The sequence below is a fragment of the Triticum aestivum genome, chromosome 4D (genome assembly GCF_018294505.1).
Source record: "Triticum aestivum cultivar Chinese Spring chromosome 4D, IWGSC CS RefSeq v2.1, whole genome shotgun sequence".
Classification (NCBI taxonomy): Eukaryota; Viridiplantae; Streptophyta; class Magnoliopsida; order Poales; family Poaceae; genus Triticum; species Triticum aestivum.
The window spans coordinates 378,229,706-378,251,205 of NC_057805.1; positions in this window are offsets into that span (position 1 = coordinate 378,229,706).

Here is a 21,500-nt window from a genome sequence, read left to right on the forward strand (position 1 = left end):
GAGGAGGTGGGGGTGGCGATGGAGATGGCGACGGCGACGGCGTGGGCGTCAGGCCGCGCACCTGGGGAGCCATTCGGGGCTCACGTGGCCGTCGCGGCCCCGTCGACGTGCCGACGAAGAAGAACGCCCGCCGCATGTCGTGCTCATTGTGGAACCAAGTGTCCCACAATGGCGAGTCGGGGGCGTACCTCTCGTCGTAGTAAAGGTCGTCCGGGAGGAGGCGGCGGCGGCGCTGGATCTCCTGGCGGCGCGCACGGCCGCTCAACGGGACCGGCGGGATCGGCACGCGGTCGGCCGACAGGTGCCAGTTATTGGGGAGGTGGACGTCGCTCCAGGGTAGCGGCGTCCTCGTCTCCCAATAACGGCGGCAGACGGCCGCCTCGATGTAGTGCCGATCGCGCTCGCCGGCGGCCGTGGGCGCGATAGAGAACGCGGGCGGCGCGGGGGCCCGACGCAGTGGCGATGGCGATGCGGGCTCCTCCTTCTTTACGGAGCCGCGGCGGCGTCCCGACAAGGAGCCAGCCTCGCGGTCGTGCTTGCCTTTGCGGCCGTAGTTCCATAGCTCCATGGCTGCGGACGGCCGGCCGGCGAGTTCTTGGCTAGGGTTTGGGACTGGGGCTGTCGGGTTTCGAGGAGGCCGCGGGGTGGCGTGGGGCAGTTTGGACGACGGCCGGCCCACAGTTCTCATTTAAGAAGGACCGCGACCCCTCGCTTGGGCGGATGACAGGCGGGGCCGCCTGAGCGTGCGCATTGATGTGGGCGGGTGGGAGGTAGGTGGCCGCCTGCCACGCGGCCCCGACGCGGACGAGCCGCGCGTCCGTTTGGTGTCCGTCGCGACCCAAACCCGGCGCAAGTTTGCGCTCGAAATGGGTCGGCCCGAACACAAAACGGACCAGATGAGTCTGGGCCGTCGCGCACTGGGCCGCCTCGTTTATCCGTTTTACCCTAAACGAACGGGGCCAGACAGAATGGGGTCGCACGGTGGAGTTGGCCTCATGCTCCTAGATTGGTACATCACGGACATGGGCCGCCTCGTTTATCCGTTTTACCCTAAACGAACGGGACCAGACAGAATGGGGTCGCGCGGTGGAGTTGGCCTCATGCTCCTAGATTGGTACATCACGGGCAGTTTTACGGCCGATCCGATGCCGCACAATGTGCCAGCATCTGCAACCCTACGTATGTCACTGTACACGAGCTTAAAAACCGCTTGGAATTTCGAGGAAAAGGGCCACAGACCCGGAGTGCGGATTTTTGGAGGCCGCTATTTTCGAAAAATTCAAAAGGCACATTTAGAAGTTTCAAAATTTGGAGGACGAGCTCCTTGGAAACTTATATGTGTTCGGCAGGAACGTGTGAAAAGTCGTTTGAAAATATCGTGATGTATATAGGCTGTAAAAAATTCCAGCCCAACAATAAAAAATAAAATCAGCCCACTTTGTAAATATGTATTTGTTATTATTTTTTGTACACCACATGTGAAAGCATAATGCTATGAAATTTTGCACACGCGTAGTATACATGTGTATGTATGTTCAAAAAAAATGGATTTTTTGGGGGGTTGTAGAAAATGATATTTTGATGGCATTTTCCACACGGACCCGAATCCAATCAAACATCATTCTCTTATTACAAAGAAGCTCGTGGAAGCAGACTCGCCATCTTGCTCCAATGTTGGACTCCCAAAAAGGACACAATCACAAAGGATGACTTGCACACGCCGAAGGTTGCGGTCAATTTGAGCATCGGAGTTCACCATTGCGTACCCCTCTCCGAGAAAATAAGAACAACCTAAATTGGAGCTTGGGCGCGAAAGTTATGATTCATATATGCATGTGTTGACACCGGATTATGGCATGGCAAAAGCTGCAATTAAGATGTCGAATATGAACCATTTGTTTGCTTAGTTCTAAGACCATTCTCACAACAAGATCGGCTAGAGAATGACAAGTATACCTTCGATTTGAGCATGTGTGGTCATATTCTTGATGAGCACTTTTACGGTACCCTGGTACTCCCGTTGGGAGGATAGGAGTACCGGTTGAATCAAACGTTCATTTACAAGGGTAATTTAGACCTTTTGCTAGTCCTCCTAGCATAAAACATTTCTCAATGTCGCCTGCCCGATGATTATTTCGGCAAGTTTAATTTCTAGAGATTTTCATTCGTCTTGATTCGTTGGTAAAAAAGAAAACCAAAACCTGATAGTTCATAAACATCGGGAGATTGATTCAGAAACGAGCTGCTCTGAGTGGGGATCCACGAAACTGACGACATCTGCGGATTAGAACCTCGAAGGCCATAGACATGGACGAACACTGGCTGAGGCCGCTTGTACAGCTACGAGGGTGTCGGCCAGCGTCCTCCCCTCCGAAGAAGGAGAGGACGATTAGGGAGACGTGAGCCTTGCCAACTACGGTTGTCGGGGGCGCCGCACCATTGGTTGCATGGTTGAGGGAGAGGTCAGCGCGTGAGGTGGAGAAGGAGATGTGCGCCTCGCCAACGACAGCCACCGTGGACCCCGCTTCCGCTTGTCCTGCTCCTCTTTGTTGGCCGTGTTGTGGAGGGAAAAGTCGGCGCCCGAGTGGAGAAGGAGGCGCCGCCTCCGCTGGTCTTCGCCGCGCCGTTGGTCGTGTGGGTAAGGGAGAGGCCGGCGCCGGAGGGACGAGCGCAGTACAAATCGTTTAGGTTAGGTCGAGGCAAGTTGACTCATTTTCATCCCGGATTAAATATAAAAAATGAAAGACCTAAATACCCTTCAGGTCGAGGTAGTCCACGCGCTTTTGGGTTAGTACTCTGTAAGATTAGTTGTGGAGTACCACATCGTAAGGACCAGCAGATTAACGAAAATGGACGGTCCTTGATCATTTCAGGGTACTGTAAAAGTCCTCATTTTTGATTTGTTGCCGAAGAAGGATCATATTAGAATTATTGACAACCATGTGAGTCATAAATGCAAGGACAAATGTATTACAAGTTGTTTGATTTGTTCAAGCATAATTTTAATGATTGCAAGACGTTTCATCAAATAGAAGGATCGACCATTGACAAAGGACAACTAGAACCGGAGGCGATTTAGTTGCCATATTTTGGATAAAGGACAGTTAAAGTTTGGAGTCATAGCACACAGTTCAGATTTGACGGACACGATGGGATGGCCGGGCTGTCCGCGAACATGTTCGTCGACATTGGTTGAGGTCCGTTTGATGATCCGAGTTGGTAGTCCGGTGTGACGTGGGAAATCTGTGTAGTCCAGCGTCGTGAGTCTCTGCGCACGGCTAAGCTAAAGTATAACCACTCAACAAGTAGTACAGTAAAAATTCTCAAAAGAAAAAAAAACAAGTAGTACAGTACGCATGTGACGGTAACCGTATACATCAAGTCAATCTCCATCCATCGTTTCCCGTGGAATAATTCGGTCAGAGGCACAAATCAAAGGCTCGCTGATCTATCGTACTCACCTGCCTGTCGCCTTGTATTTAGCGCCGGAAGCTTTAGGCCTGTACTGCATGAGCAGCTAGGACAGGCCTGCTACAACTGATTCTTGTAGTACAATTTTTTTTTTTTTTGAAACTGATTCTCGTAGTACAATCAATCGTCTCAATACAACAAATTCCCCGGCGCCACGCATTTGTATGTTGTATATATGCATTATCCACGCAGCACAGGTACAGCCACTTGCAAAGACCTTGCACATCAGATGCGACGTAAAATTTGTCCACTAGTCAACTGTGGACGCCAACATCTGCAAGTGGTGGCAACTCCAAGTTGAGCATTTTGGGATCCCTGCGCTCGCCTTTATTGAGCTGCTACTAGTATTTGAGGTTGAGCAGGAAATGTGACACAAGGTGAACCCACCACATTTCACTTTCATCGCCAGAGACCACAGAGGCCAGGCATGCATTGGCCGCAGCTGCCTTGCCTGCCCCTGCTTGCCTCCTGCTTTCCCTTCACGTACGGAGGCCACCGCCCAGCAGGCCGGGCATTGGTTTCAGTCGCACGGGTCCTTGGAGCAAATGAGAGAGGGCTCCATCCTCCATGAGCTAGGTGTATCTTCACTTTAGCTCGAATCAGTGGAGAGGCTCCACCAGAGAGTAGTATACTAGCTAGCATTATAGAGAGCACTAGGGTTTCTCATCAAAAGAAAAGAAAAGCAGTACATGCACTGTTAGCATGAGATTCACCAATGCCATGCAGCTACGCAATGAGAACGACGCTCCTTTTGGTGGTCTGCTCTGGTCTGATCTGTCTACAATGTTGATGAAGCTTCAACGGCAGAAATGGATCGAGTTAAGCCGCCTACATCAGTTTAGACACTTGTAGTCTGTAATGATCGTCCACGTCATCTATAGATAGCAGTAAAAACAGCATCTATAATAGTCTGCTTTTTTTTGCTATCTGTAGCACGTCGATCGTGGGCAGACCGCTGCATGCGAACCCCTCCGTCCTCGTGTACATCTTGGCCAGAACATGGGCAGACTGCTGCATGCAAACCATAAATTAACGACGCCTGAGCATACAACAGGGATGAGGCTATCGGTAAGTAGCGAGATTGTTGGGATATCGACCGTCTGCAAAATTAACGACACCCTTCTTCTCTCCTAGCTCTCTCTCCTCCACGTAATGAAAAATCTGAGGTGGCATACATTATAGACGGCTGATTAGATGCCGTTGTACATGCCCTTACCTGGTGGTAGTGGAAGCACTAGTGGCGCACAGTATTATGGGACGTGCGTGCGTGCGTTAGAACCAGCGGCCCTTATTACGGCCCTTATTACGACCCGAAGATCTGGTCTATGATCACTAGTAGAAAAAGGGCCTAATGTTCAGCTCATTAATTTCGGTTTGTATTTAAGCCGGCACTAATATGATCATCAGTGCCGGTGCCAACGGCTAGGCGGGCCGCTCTCATTAGTACCGGTTCGTGCCACGAACCGGTACTAAAGAGAGTGGTGGCAAGATGTTGTCAGTCTGGGGCCCCTCCAGCACCTTTAGTGCCGGTTCGTGGCACGAACCGGTACTAAAGGTCGCCTATATAAACCCTTCGTCCACCCGCGATAGAGCTCGCTCTGTTTTTCCCCTTTCCCCTCTCCCCTCTGTTCTTCCCCTACCTCGAGCTCATCACACATTTTGCCCAAATTTTGTCAAAATTTGAAGGCCCCCATCCATTCAAGTGATCACAAAGGTAAGCAACTTTGTCATTTCATCTCTCATTGTTAGATTAGCTCTTGCAATGCTTTATATAGTCATTAATTTATGGGTTTTAGTAATTTGGGAGGAATTATATGTGGTAGTTTATTTGATTTATATGCAATTGAGCTCAAAATAACTCTTAGTTTGCATATGTAGGTGTGGTTTACTTAGTGTCTTCCCGTCTCCGTACTAACCACCGTCGATCGTCCGCACCGTCTTGTCGCCGGCACCACCTTGTGGGGTGAGCCTCTTGTTCTTATCTTTTTTGTATAAAAAAAATCATGTTTGTGTGATTTAGATATATAGTTACTTGTATAATTATCTTAGCCATACGTTGTTTGTTATTCATAGTGCCATGGTTTTGATATCCGTCCCCGTCGGCCCTCGTCCGGGTTATGATTCGGATGTGGTATATTTTCTTTTATAACTATTTTGTTGCACTTCCTGTTTATGACAAATTATGCCCATCAAGTTGACATAGATATTTTTATCTAGGAGGTATGTGAACCGGAAATTCAAACCGACCCTATTGTCGAGAGGTTAAATTTAGTTGAAAGAGAAAACGAGTATTTGAAAAAAAAATTGAAAAGAACTGAGGGGGAGAAGATGGAATTGGAGTTGCATTTTGCCGATGTCGTCGATGATCACAAGATCAAGATGGAGAGAATGCGCTTGAAGATTAGAAAGATTAGAAAATATGCCATTGATAGTGAGGCTTGGTATCATTATGCTGTTGGATCAATTGTTACCTTAGTTGCGATCTTGATCGCATTTGTTGTTGCATTTAAATGCTTTAGCTAGAGAGTTATTTATATGTTTGCTTTATAAGAATAAGTGTTGTATGAACTTGTATTAATTTGGTCTATTCAGTGCTGTGTAATGAAGATGAGCCGGCAATGGATGTACGATGACCGATGCTCTCCCCAGTTCGTTGATGGCGTGCATACTTTTCTGATTGCGGCTCAGGCAAACAAGCGGGCGGATGGTTTTATGTCTTTTTCATGTGCTGGCTTTAAGAACGATCACAATTACTCTAACTCAAGAACCATTCACGTCCACCTGTTTGAGTCCGGTTTCATGCCCCACTATAATGTTTGGACCAAACACGGGGAAAGAGGGGTTATGATGGAAGAAATGAAGAAGAAGAGGACGACGATAGCTATCCTGGCCATGGGTTCCCTGAATACGATGATACAACAATGGGGGAAGAAGCTGAGCCGGCAATGTGGGAAGAAGCTAAAGAAGAGGCATCAGATGAGCCAACTGATGATCTAGGTCGGGCCATTGCCGATGCAGAGAGAAACTGCGCAAGTGAAAAGGAGGAGAAGAAGTTGCAGCGCATCTTAGAGGATCACAAGAAATTGTTGTACCAGAATTGCGAAGCTGACAAGAAAAAGCTGGGCACCACACTGGAATTACTACAATGGAAGGCAGAGAATGGTGTATCTAACAAGGCATTTGGAAAGTTGCTGGTAAAGTTAAAGAAGATGCTTCCAAAGGACAACGAATTGCCCGAGAGTACGTACGAAGCAAAGAAGGCTGTTTGCCCTCTATGGTTAGAGGTGCGGAAGATACATGCATGCCCTAATGACTGCATCCTCTACCGCGGTGAGTACGCGGATTTGAACGCGTGCCCGGTATGCGGTGCATTGCGCTATAAGATCAGCCGCGATGACCCTGGTGATGTCGAGGGCGAGTGCCCCAGGAAGAAGCAGATTCCTGCCAAGGTGATGTGGTATGCTCCTATAATACCACGGTTGAAACGTTTGTTCCTAATAAAAGAGCATGCCAAGGCGATGCGATTGCACAGAGAAGACCGTAAGAAAGATGGGAAGTTGAGAGTACCCGCTGACGGGTCGCAGTGGAGAAAAATCGAGAGAAAGTACATGAAGGAGTTTGCAGGTGACGCAAGGAACGTATGGTTTGGTCTAAGCGCAGATGGCATTAATCCTTTTGGGGAGCAGAGCAGCAACCATAGCACGTGGCCTGTGACTCTATGTATGTATAACCTTCCTCCTTGGTTGTGCATGAAGCGGAAGTCCATTATGATGCCAGTGCTCATACAAGGCCCTAAGCAACCCGGCAACGACATTGATGTGTACCTAAGGCCATTAGTTGAAGAACTCTTACAGCTGTGGAATGGAACAGGTGTATGTGCGTGGGATGAGCACAGACAGGAAGAATTTGACCTAAAGGTGTTGCTATTCGTGACCATCAATGATTGGCCTACTCTTAGTAACCTTTCAGGACAGACAAATAAGGGATACCGCGCATGCACGCACTGTTTGGATTATACCGACAGTATATATTTGAATAATTGTAAAAAGAATGTGTACCTGGGACATCGTCGATTTCTTCCGAGCAGGCATCCTGTAAGAAAGAAAGGCAAGCATTTCAAAGGTGAGACGGATCACCGGACGAAGCCTCGCCACTGTACTGGTGCTGATGTACATGATATGGTCAAGGATTTGAAGGTAATCTTTGGAAAGGGTCCTGGCGGACAACCTGTTCCGAATGACGCTGACGGACGCGCACCCATGTGGAAGAAGAAATCTATATTTTGGGACCTGCCCTATTGGGAAGACCTAGAGGTCCGCTCTGCAATCGACATGATGCACGTGACGAAGAATCTTTGCATGACCCTGCTTAGCTTCTTGGGTGTGTATGGGAAGACAAAAGATACACCGGAGGCACGGGAGGACTAGCAACGTATGCACGGAAAAAACGGCATACATCAGGGTCATGCCAGATACGCTCCTGCTCAGTATGAAGGTACCGTCTGGCTTCTCGTCGAATATAAAGGGAATAATAAATATGGCAGAGAAAAAGTTCCAGAACCTAAAGTCTCGTGACTGCCACGTGATTATGACGCAACTGCTTCCGGTTGCATTGAGGGGGCTTCTACCGGAAAACGTTCGATTAGCCATTGTGAAGCTATGTGCATTCCTTAATGCAATCTCTCAGAAGGTAATCGATCCAGAAATCATACCAAGGTTAGAGAATGATTTGGTGCAATGTCTTGCCAGTTTCGAGTTGGTGTTCCCACCATCCTTCTTCAACATCATAACGCACGTCCTAGTTCACCTATGCGAAGAGATTAACGTTCTTGGTCCTGTATTTCTACACAATATGTTTCCCTATGAGAGGTTCATGGGAGTCTTAAAGAAATATGTTCATAACCGTGCTAGGGCAGAAGGAAGCATCTCCAAGGGCCTTGAAAATGAAGAGGTCATTGAGTTTTGTATTGACTTTATTCCTGACCTTAAGCCGATTGGTGTTCCTGAATCACGGCATAAGGGCAGACTGGGTGGAAAAGGCACGCTAGGAGGGAATCAAATAATATGTATGGATTGGCATTCTCTCACTCAAGCACACTACACAGTTCTACAGAATTCCACCTTGGTGGCTCCATATGTGGAGGAACACAAGAATTTTCTACGCTTCAAACACCCGGAGCAGTCTGATGACTGGATTACATATGAACAAACGGGGACTTTCGCCGGTTAGTTGCAGACACGTGCCATGCATGACGCCGCTATTGAAGATGACCTGTACTTGCTGTCCAAGTTACCATCTTCGAATATAATGACTTTCAAAGGGTACGAGATAAATGAGAATACATTTTACACGATCGCCCAAGATAAGAAGAGCACCAACCAAAACAGTGGTGTCCGCTTTGATGCAGCAACCAAGACGGGAAAGGACACATATTATGGTTACATAGAGGACATATGGGAACTTGACTATGGACGTGGTTTGAACGTCCCTTTGTTTCGGTGCAAATGGGTCAATATGACACGAGGCGGGGTAACGAAAGACCCGCAGTACGGAATGACAACAGTGGATCTCAACAATCTTGCGTACGCAGACGAACCATTCATCCTAGCCAATGATGTGGCGCAGGTTTTCTATGTGAAGGACATGTCTACCAAGCCGAGAAAAAGAAAAGATAAGGAAGCGAATACATCATACGATGAGCCAAAGCGCCACATAGTTCTTTCAGGGAAAAGAAACATCATGGGAGTGGATAACAAGATAGACATATCAGAGATTATGAAAAGTTTGATAAAATTGCTCCATTCAGAGTGAATATTGACCCGAGCATCCAGTTAAATGATGAAAATTGTCCATGGTTACGGCGCAAAGGGACACACGCGAAGAAAAAGTTTCACACGGCCCAAAGATACCACTCTGGGATGTGATCGGCTTCACTGTCATCACTTTCTTCTCTAGTGAGTTTTTGTACTTATATATCTGGAAAGTCCCACTTTGGACAAACCATAGGGAATCTTTGTAATACTTAGGGTACTTATGTGTTTTGACATTTGAAACGTGTACTTTTTGTGCGTTCAGTATGCACCATTCAAAGCCACGTCATCAACTTTCAACCCTTTCTGACATCATTTGCTATTTTTCATGCATTTACTGAATTTTTTGAGCTAAATGACCCTGAAATTGAAAAGCACTACAGATTAACTCTGAAAAGGTTGAAAGTTGGCATATGGTATCATCATTTCACCCACATATCATGTGCAAAAAAGTAGAGAGGGTTACGACAAAAACTTGATGCACATCATGTACAAAATGGACAATCTCTTTCGAAGTATCAGGTTTTCGGACAAAAACTCATCTATTACAAAGGCACTTCATTTTTTAAATAACCTAAGTATTACCAAATTGAATATAATTATAAAACACACTAATATTAAACATAATAAAAAATAATCACTGAAAAATCTATTTTAAAGTAAAGTTATTCACAAACTAGTGATTCACACAAATTTCAAATAATTCAAATTTGAAAACTACTGGCACTAATAGAAAGTTTGTAATATTTGTACCTAAAGCAAAAATATTCACAAAGAAACTCTAAATACAGCAAAAAACAACTCACAAATAAATAAAATAAAATAAATAAAGTAGAAAAGAAAAGAAAGCCCGCCTACTCGGCCACAACGGCCTACATACGACTAGAAACCCAACCTGTAGTTGGGCCAGGATGCAGGCCCGCATGGCCCACAGGGTAGCGACGCAGTTTAGGCTCAGAAGCCTGCTTTAGAGAGGAGCTCGAAGGAGCAGCCGCGGCTGGGTTTATAAACCAGTGCGGCTGCCCTTCGCTCGGCGAGGTGGGACTAAACTTTGTGCACCGTGGGGTGGCAGCGCACCCCCTTTAGTACCGGGTCGTGACTCCAACCGGTACTAAAGGGGGTGTCTTTAGTCCCGGTTGCAGCCACGATCCGGTACTAAAGGCCTGCCCTTCCCGCCGCTCTGCCTGGCCAAAATTGACCTTTAGTACCGGTTGGTGGCTCCAACCGGTACTAAAGACCCCTAATATATAAGCAGCACTTACGAATTTCGTCAGTTTTCATCTCTTCCTCTGCTTCTTCTCCTCTTCCCCGTCGTCGCCGCCCCCCGTCCCCGTCGCCGCCCGTAGCCGCCCGTCGCCATCCCCGTCGTTGCCGTCCCTGTCGCCGCCCCGGCCCGTTGCCGTCCCCGTCGTCGCCGCCCGTCGCCGTCCCTGTCGCCGCCCCGTCCCGTTGCCGCCCCCGTCGTCGCCGCCCGTCGCGGTCCCTGTCGCCGCCCCGTCGTCGCCACCCCCCGTCGCCTCGCCTCGCCGGTGAGCTCCTGCCCCGCCATGGCCACACACACACACACATTGTTAGTTATAAAAATGTTAGTAATTTTTATGTTTTTTAGTTATAGAAATTTTTCTGTTTTTTAGTTATAGAAATATTAGAAATCTTATAGAAATGTTAGTTATATAGAAATGTTAGAAATTTTAGAAATGTTAGTTTTAGCTAGATGAATTAGATTAATGTCAAATTGTTAGACGATGATCGATGTTATAGATGCATATAGAATTTTGACATATGCAACGATATCATTTTTTAAATTTGTATATAAGAAATCACAATCCAATCGTTTAAAAAATGTTACCTTTGCATATAGTATTCGTTCTCGACGATGCCCAGCTCGCATCCTCGCCGTCGACCCGTTCGCGGCGACGTCCTCCTTCAGAGGAACCATGTCCGGGACTGGGCTCCGCCGGGCTGGCACTGGGAGGTGCTACCTTCAGGGGCACGCCGCTTGGTGAGGAACCCGGCCCCGGGTCCCGTCATCGACCCTGAGCTCCTTTGGTGGCGTTCGCGTGGGCCACTTTCGGTGCGGAGGGAGCCGGCTCCGCCGGAGGTGGTACGTCGTCGTGTCAGGGAGGAGGACGAGCACGTCCGTTGCTACATGGATGCTATGGATGTCAGGTTGTCCAATACCTGGCAGGTTCTTCGGGGATCTCACCCGAGCTATGATCCTGTGATGGTTCCTTCTCTTTGGGTGTCCACCGCCCGCGCCTCAGGAACCGCGAGTGAACTAGATTATTCTGTAGTATTTGATCTTTATTAGCTAGCTAGATAGCTAGTGATGTATTCGATATATAATATTCGAGACGATGTGTTCGAGATTATATATATTATTCGAGACGATGTATTCGAGATTATATATATATATTATTCGATAATATTCGAGACGATGTATTCAAGATTATATTGGATGATGCATATTATGTACTATGATTCAATTTTTCCTTATTGATTGCATGCATGCATTGTAATTTGAATACTAAATTATTTTATATTTCTTCTGGATTAGTTAAATAAAAGCTATGGCGGACAATACCAGCAGAGAAGGAGAAGAGGCCCTGTTCGAGATCATACGCTCCCCTGGCCGTCCAGATGATCAGAATGAAAAAAATGACGGCTCCCAATATCTGAACAATACCGGGGAGGGTGATATGATATTCGATCGTGACGACCGAATTGATGAAGTCCAGAACTATGATTATGATGACGAAGAAAATGTTGATCTTGAAATAACAGAGACCGACGAGGTATATTTATATAAGCAGGCATCTGGTGATCATCACATGTTTTAAATGATTTGAAGATATATTAACTAATCGACCATTCTTCTTTCAGCCCTCTAGATCGAGCAAATCTTCTACAGGCAGCAGGACAGTGTGAGGCCTGAGCAAAAAGTTGAAGCAGGGCGTAAAGTACAACATCGATGCCATCAAAACTGACGGCGAACCAATCTTGCCTAAGAAGAATGCGAACAAGTTCGTTCGCCAGTGCGGAGTTCTTGTGAAGGACCAACTCCCGATCTCCATGCAAGAATGGAAAAAGCCAGCAAAGGAACGTCCTGATCTTACTCAGGTCGACGACAGAGCAAAAGATCTGCTTTGGGAATCTCTCATGGAACATTTGACCCTACCAGATCATTTCACAGATGCAGATGTGCAGAAACTGAAGGCCGCTGCTCTTAGGAAGATGGCAGTTGCATTCAACAACCACAAGAAAACTATATGGGCCAAGTACGTCGAAGGAGGAAAGAAGACTCCAGAATTTAAGGGAACACTGGAGAAGCAAAGAGAGCACTGGCCCGATTTCGTGAAATTCAAGGAATCGGAATTATCTATGGAACGGTCAAGAGTAAACAAGGCCAATGCCGCAAAAGGGAGCAGTTCCATAAGCTGGGGCCATGTGGCTACGCGGTGGCAATGCCTAAGTGGGATAAGTCTGAGCTAGAGATGCTGGATGCAGAGGTCACTCCAGTTACTAAGAGCTGGCCCCCAGGGTAAGATAAGATATTTGTTGCAATAGAAGAGGCTCGAACGGGGGTGTTCACGCCCAACAGAGAGAACGACGAGCTTACGCGCGCCCTGGGAAATCCTGAACACCTGGGAAGAACACGAGGCAAAGGCGTTGTTCCGTGGTATGAGGGGTTTGCGGACTGGAACGCCGACTACAGAAGCCGTGTGAGAAGGAAGATGGAGGAGGAGAAGAAGAGGAAGCTGGAGGAGAAGAAGAGGAAGCAGGAAGTAGAACGCCTTAAAGGCCTAGAATCAAAGCACGCGGAGTTGGCACTCCAATTCCAGCGGCAGCATCAACAAATCGACTCACTTAGCCAGGAAAGGGGTCTCAGCAGCGGCAACAGCTAGCGGATGATCCAACATTGGATATCACCGTCCCATCCATGCCGAGAAGCACCGTGGGTTCTGCCCCGGGCGAGGCACAACTGCTGGATAGATACCCTGTGGATGACATCATGGAGAACACTAACTGTGAGCTACACTTAACACTTCAAAATGAAGAACATATCCATGAAGGTGGCGGACGCCGTTGCTTATACAAATTCCCCTGAAGCAACCTTCCATTGCAACCCGATTCCAGCCGGCTATGCTCGTGTCGTGGTTGATGAGGTGGTGGACCAATATTCGGGGCTAGAACTTGACATTCCTGGAGGTGATGAGGAACACACACTGGGAGAGGCCATACATCGTATCATCCTATGGAGAAAGGATTGAATCATCTTTCCTGCAAGGCCACCGACATCGCGTCTGCCGACTCCTCCTCGAAGTCCGCCACCGCGTCAGCAGACTCCCGCTCCTCCAAGTCATCAGCCTGCACCGCCTCAGCAGAGTCCTGCTCCTTCAAGTCCGCCAACGCGCCACGCCACTCCTCCTCCTCTAAGTCCGGCACCGCGTCAGGCCACTCCTCCTCCTCAAAGTCCAACACCGCGTCAGCCCACTCCTCCTGCTCCAACTTAACCACGTCAGCCGTCTCCGCTGCCTCAGCAATCGCGGAAGAGAGCCGCCGCAGCTATGGTGCGTAGCGGTACAAGTCTATGTAGTACAGGAGGTACAGGCGGACGCAAGCGATTTCACTATGGTCCAAGCCTCGCGCCTCTTCTGCAGAGGCCTTACAACATGACCGAGGAGCAAAACGAAGCCATAGTGAAGGCCCAAGTGGACGCCCATTTTGGACCGAAACCGCCACCGCCGCCAAGGGAGAAAGTGCCTGAGGATAAGGTTGACCACTTTATTCGTATGGCTAAACCACCAGCTCCCAAGCCTGTTGACTCAGACTATGAGCGCCAAATCAGGAAGGCACATCGAGCACGACTACAGAAGGAGTCGAGCTCGAGCCAAGCAGTTGGCAAAAAATGCGGGAAACCGTTCCCCAGCTGGGAGAACAGGCGGCAATCGATCCCCCCGCTTGTTGTACCAACACATGAGGGTACCGATGCCGGTCAGCTGGTAATAACCGAGGAGCATAGAAGGCAGGCTGAAGAGCTCGGTATCACTGTTGGACAACTCCTAGAGATTGAGCCCATGTCTCCGCTTAGAGAGGAGGACATAAAACGGAAATATGTCAGCGGCGAACCTTTGGTCAAGCCTGAGGAGGTCAAGAACCTCGCAACGAGAATGTATGAATTGCATCAATGGTACATGGAAATTTGCAAGACCCACAATCGAGAGTCCCTCATGGTGAAAGTCAAGGAAGAGGATTATTTCCATGAGACAGCCTGTCTATTGAGTATACAGAACTGTTTCAGTTATTCAATCATGACGCACTCGACAAATCTATCGTCAGTTGCTATTTGTCTGTAAGTGATTTCTTTCTGTAATTAAAGTCTCAAGCTAGCTGTAGTGCTCTCGTTGATCATTACTTGTAATTATCCTCATTATATTCTTTTCTGTGGTATTATGCAGGATGAAGATGTCCGAAATGAGAAAAGCTGGACGCTATGGCATTGGGTTCATTGACCCAAATACCATTAATGAAGAGACATGGTCATATGAATATTATAAACAAGAAGTAGATAGAAACATGCTAGAGTTCTTGAAGCGCCTCAATACCAATGCAGATATACTGCTTCCTTACAACTTTCAGCGAGTCACACTGTCTTGTACTACAAATTCTGTTTTTGCTTACTAGCTAGATGTTAATAAGTGTATAGGGTTTAGGGTTAGTTGATGAGTGTTATGCACATGCCCGCTTAATTCATACATGCAAATGTATGCGCATGCAGGTACCACTAGATCTTGTTAGACATTCAAGTTGAAGTAGGAAAAGTTGAAGTACTGGACTCACTGCTTAAAAAACCTAAAGAGTACTCATTCGTGAAGGGGATAGTCAACATGTAATTTCAATCATTATTGAACTATATGTCTTGATATCAACTAATTAATAACTTCTTTATTCATTTTCTTTGTCGGCGGGCAGGGCTTGGCAAAAGTTCATCAAAGAGGTTCTAGGCCCGTTCAGAGAAAATCTGTATTGGTATCGACCCACGGTAATTAATTAAGTAGTACTAGCTAGCTACCAATCTCTTTAATTCTAGTTTCAATACCATTAATTATCATGCTTGATTAATTATTATCTGTTTGAACTCTGTTCTCGTACAGGCCATGAAGCAGGAGCCGGGGACTGACTTATGTGCATAGTACGTTTGCGAGAACATTCCCATGATGACGTCCAAAAGGAGCACATCTGCTAGACAGGTATGGGTACGTTTACCAGAACACTATACACAACTTTTACATCATTATAGATATCTAGTCACACAACTAATACATGCATATTGATCTCCTTCTTAACAGTTCAATGAGGTGCGGGAGAAGCTCCTACCAATAGATCGCGTACGAGCAATTGCAGAGGAAATAGCGGGATTTTTGCTCGACCAGGTCATAGATCCCACAGGAGAATTCCATTACCCGCTACCGCAGTAATGCCTCCATGTAGGGGAAATTGTATATACCAAATTGTATATATATACGTACATGTGTATGTGTGAATGGTGGTGCGAGACATTCGATGATATATATATATGATCGGTTCTACGAGAAATTCTATTTATATATATATGCATAACGTGAACAATATGTAGTATCGTAAAATACCAGCAAACGAAAAAAAATGGAAAACACAAAATTAAAGGAAAAAAATCCTGAACCCAACCCCCCCCCCAACCGGTACTAAAGGGCTCCCCGCCCCCGGCGCTGGCTCTTGCCACGTGGTGGCCCTTTAGCGACGGTTCGTGTAGTATCGGTACTAAAGGGGAGGGACCTTTAGTCCTCACCCTTTTATGTCGGTTACAGAACCGGCACTAAAGGGCCTTACGAACCGGTGCTATAACCCGGTTCTGCACTAGTGGATGGTGCTGATGATCCGTAGGATGGTAGGAGTACTATATCGAAAGGAGAAGCTTTATCTAACCCACAGCCCCACTTATTACAGTACTAGTATAATGCTCCGAGAAATGCTCTAGTGCATATGAGGGCATGTACAATGGTTGATAAGATAGTCTTATCTTAATTCTTGCATGTAATTTAGATATGACAAAAAAATATGTCTACAATGGGTCATCTCTTAGCATTATCTTCAATAACTAGTTATTCTTAAAAACATGATGAGACATATTGTGCTAAGAGAGCATCTTTTGTCTTCTCTTCTTATGAGTTCTTTCTCCTCCACCTTATAATTTATCCTACATGACACCCCTGAAATAGCGTACACGGCCTGATGCGTCGCACGTCAGCTGCAGAGAAGGGCGTCGCTAGCGTGCGTGGACGACATTTTCCCCGCCTTTCGATGCGAGAAAGATGCAAAGCGAGCGCGCGCGCCAGAATTCGGGTCAATCAAGGGCACCCAGTTTGTCGGTTCTAGCACGGGCACGTACTACGGACCCCGCCCGCTTGATTCACGCTTATCTATCTATATATTCGGATCAAGTGTGGTGATCAACCATCTGTACTAGCGTGCGTGCTTAGTCGAGGGGCGTAATGCAAGGTCAAGGTCGTCCGAAATCCACGAACGCAGGCCACGCGGACTGCAAAGCCCCGGCAAGCAGCGGCCGGCCTCCAGTCGCCAACATGCCCGGCGCAATGTGGCACTCTACCCACCACACGCATCTATGGCCTTTATCCAGAGAAAGCAACGTGATCATGCCCAGTTTTAACATACTCCATTCCACAATGTAGTGCTTCCTCTATCTCCGTGCTTCAACTTTGACCGTAAATTTAACTACCAAGACCGATTGCGGCGGGAGCAAAAATTATATCAGTGAATTCGTATTCGAAAGAAGTTTTTAATTATGTAATTTTTTCACCCGCCGCAGTCGGTCTCGTCCGTGAAATTTATGGTCAAAGTTCGACCTCGGAAAACTATATTTTGGAATGGAGGGGAGATTAATCATTTGGGAGCTAGGGGGAGTAGCGCCGTGCCGGCCCTGCGCTGGTACTCTTTCAAATCAAAGTACACAGTATACTCTTCCACGCCGGGCACACCGGCTCATCGCGCCGGTACGGCGGTACCCCGGCCGGCCGGTCGAACAAAGGCGGCGCACCAAACGCCGTGCAAACTCTATTAACTTCGGACGCCATTGCCACTGTGCGCTAGCTCACTGCTGCAGTGCAGACGTGGGCTACTCTACGATCGCTACTACTAGTAGCACGCACTACTCCGTAGCACTAGCTGTGCTCCACCGTAGGTGCATGTCGTGCGAGGCCTTGACCGTACTCCTACGTGACCCGGCCATAATGATCGCAGGTGCTCTCGGGGACAGGCAACAAGTTCCATGCCATACCTGTGCCAGTCCCACGTTCTCTCTGTAGGCAGCTTCGAGACTTTTCGCACTTGTAGGTTTCAAGGCCGAAACCAAAGGGGAAAATAGGACCTGGGAATGGCACATACATTCTCACCGTCGCCGGCGGAGCCGCTAATGATCCCTGTCGGTTGACAAGTGAGGTTACGGATGATGGACGCCGTGGCGCCACGATGTGATCGATCCAGTCCGACAGCGAAATGCCAGATGCTCCAAATACAACCACCAGCAATCATGGAGCAGCACCCTGTTGCATTCCATCGCGCTCTCGAGAGGCGACACCCTAATCTCTCCCCCCTCTTCCGCGAGGCCGACACAAATGGCATCAAACCAAACCCAGCAGCTTTGGAGTGAGCCGCATGCATGATGCCAATGGATTATCCACCATGGAAAACAGTCGTGCTAGTAGTACGAAAAGGTCTGTTTTTTCCTCTAAATTATTAGCTTGGGTCAAATCCGTGAGGCGGTCAGCACTTTAGTTTGCCATTTGGAGTTGTCCAATATTTTGTTTTATTTTTCCTCTAACTATTATTAAGCAAAAGGTCTATTTTTCCTCTAAATTATTAGCTTGGGTCAAATCCGTGAGGCGGTTAGCACCTTAGTTTGCCATTTGGAGTTGTCCAATATTTTGTTTTATTTATTTATCCCAGATGAAAATGCCACACGTGTGGCACGAAGCAACATGGCCCAAACGCCTTCATTACTATTCATTTGTCATGTCAGAACAGATGACATCAGCGAGAATCTTTTTGGTTTCGGCTTGAAAATGCTTTATCTCCTAATTATAAAATCTAATTAAAAATCCCTTTTCACCAGTAAATCCGTCTCGACGAGATCTTCAAAACTAGATCCCAACAAAAAGTTGCCATGATGTTTACACTAAAGTTGCCATGTGGCAATTTTAGTTTATATATCATGGCAATTTTAGTATTTTGACCATGGCAATTCCAGTACTTTGACCATAAAAATTATTTTTTGTCTGAACCATGGCAATTTTAAGTGCATGTATCATGGCAATTTCAGTTTATAGTTCATGGCAAGTCTAGTTTCTTAATTTCCTGTTTTATAATATGTCAAAATTTACTTTTAAATGTAGAAAAAAATAGCTGAAACATAGCATGGCAACTTCAGTGTAAACACCATGGCAATTCCTGTGCAATAGACATGGCAACTTTTAACCCCAAAAAAAAGTCGTCGAAACATATTGATATGAGATCTAGTTTCGAAGATCTCATCGCGATGGATTTAATGGTGAAAACGAATCTTCAATCGATTTTTCATTTAAGAGATAAAACATTTTAAAAACTGGAAATCCAAAAAGATTCCCACATGCATGCATACGGTGACGTGGCGCAATCTGTGTGTTATATGGCGTGTGGGTGGGTGTTGCTCCCACCACACGTGCGTGCATTATCAGCGTCCTTATTTATAGGAATCACCCGTGGAGTTCCCTTGGCTCAAATATTACTCAAGGTGGTCGGAGGCCAAGTTGATTAGAGCATCTACAGCCGGGTCTCTCATACGCGTCTCAAACGCCCAGACAGGCCGGCCGGTCAGTGACCAGTCACAAAAATTCGACTGAACCGGACCTCTCAAACGGGCCTCAAACGTCCGGGCTGACCGGCACCCCTCGTATCCAGCCCAAATATAGGGCGGATATGGCGCCTCACAGGTCCGACCCACCACGAACCCCACAAAAAACCCCAATCAGGTCGGCGAGCTCAAACCCTAGCCCACTCTCTCCCTCTCTCGCTCTGTCCGTCCACTCCTCTCCCACTCCGGTTCGATCTCATCCACCACCAGGAGCAGCTCCGGCAGCGACTCTGGCTCGGAGCTCGACTACGAGGAGGAAGTAGCCCTCTGCATTGCGCTGGAGCAGTCCAAAGTGGAGACCGGCGGCAGCTCTAGATCTGGAGCGTCGCCGTACCTCCCGCGTGGGCGCAGCGTGGACGCGGAGATGGACCCTCTCGGCCCGCGCGCAGCGATGCTCGGTCAGCACAGTCCGCGCCGGCCCCGCGTCGTCTCCTTCCCCCGCCGGCAGCTCCTCCACGCGGCCAGTGCTAGGTGCTTGTGCCCGCGCCTCCCGGCCGCACGCGCACTCCGGAGTCGGAGACGCGCGCCGCGAGAGGCAGCGTGTACGGGAGAGGTAGGCGGCGGAGCAGTCCGCGCACCGCCGCAGCGGGACGGAGCCGGACGCCGACGAGGCCGCGCATCTCCTCGCCTGGGTGTACCGCCGCTCCCTCACGACGGCGGAGATGAACGCTCGTCGCCTCCGACGGAAGAACGCTAAGGCGCTCCGGCTAGCCATTGAGCAGTCGGAGCGCGAGGCGAAGGAGGCAGCGGCGGAGAAGGCTCGGGTGGCAAGGCTGAAGCAGGAGCAGGACAGGGCGGTCCGGTGGATGAAGGGGCTCATCGTCCTCTCCGACTCCGACGGCGGCGACAGCTGCACCTCATCGTCCGACGAGCAAGACCCTCCACCAGCCGCGAACGCCTACAACTGCGTCGGCCACCAGAAGGGCAAAGGCCCGACGAGGAAGTGGTGATTCCGGCCCCCTCCTCCTCAATGTTTGTATCGTTTTAGTTGTAGAAGTTTATGAACTTGTCCGTGGATGAACTGTGATCTTTTGGATGTGGTGAAGTATGTTTTTGTCCGTTTGCAGCTGATCTTGTGTTCCTTTGCAACTCAATTTTCTTGTCCGTCGTCTGACCATGTAGGATAGATCAACGTTTGCATGGGTAGTATGGATATAAGACGCCGGATATGAGATACGCAGATGCAGGATGGTAACACTAAAAAAAAGACACATCCATGACACTTTGGGCCGAACGAATTTATTCCTGTCATGCTTACGACACTTCTATGACGATAATTGTGACAAAACCCGGTATCATCATAGATGTGGCGGGCTCCTACTTCTATGACAAGAAATCATGACAGAAAATGGGCTTTTCGTCCTGGGCGGGCCGGAGATGCAACTGCATGACATTCTTTGTGCCGTCCATGACGGAAAAAACCGTGGTAGAAGCGAGGGCGAGGAAAATATCGGGAGTTCCCGGTTACGATGCATGGCCGGGGGCCGAGCGATGCGCGTTTCTCTTATACACGTACGCGCGTGGGTGCGAGGCGTTGGGCTCTAACTGAACCCGAGCGATTGCACTGCAGGCTAAGTGTTACTTAAACTGAGTGATCGATCGATGGCTGTTAACTGAACCTGATTGAGCGATTCCTTTGCTACTACTACTAACTGAAGCCGATCGAACCTGCTGCCTCTTGATGAATAGTGAGCATTGTGGGGGGGGGGGGTTGGATGAACAGTCCCCGGTGGGGGGTTGGATGAACAGGAACCCGCAGTGTTGCCGCTGGATGAACAGGACCCCATCGATCGAGTCGGTGGAGGGCTGGATGAACAGGACCCCGTGGAGGGCTGGATGAACAGGACGACCCCGTGGAGGGTTGGTTGAACAGTAGCCGGTGGAGGGGTGGTTGAAGAGGACCCTGTGGAGAGGGCTGGTTGAACAGTAGCCGGTGGAGGAACGCACGGTGGAGGCTGGATGAACAGGAGTCCGTGGATGAACAGTCGCAGGTGGAGGCTGGAGGAGGTCGACGGTGGATGAACAGTAGCCCGTGGAGGCTGGAGGAGGTCAACGATGGAGATGAACAGTATCCCGTAGAGTCCCGTTTTGCGGTACGCCACACCCCTCCCGATGAACAGGACCCCCGTTTCGACCGTAGCGCTCCAACACAAGTCCGTTTCCTCTGCTTTGCGGTATGCCATACCCCTCCCGATCAACAGGACCCCGTTTCGACTGTAGGAGGTCCAAGAGAAGTCCGTTTCCTCCGTTTTGCGGTACGCCAGACCCCTCCC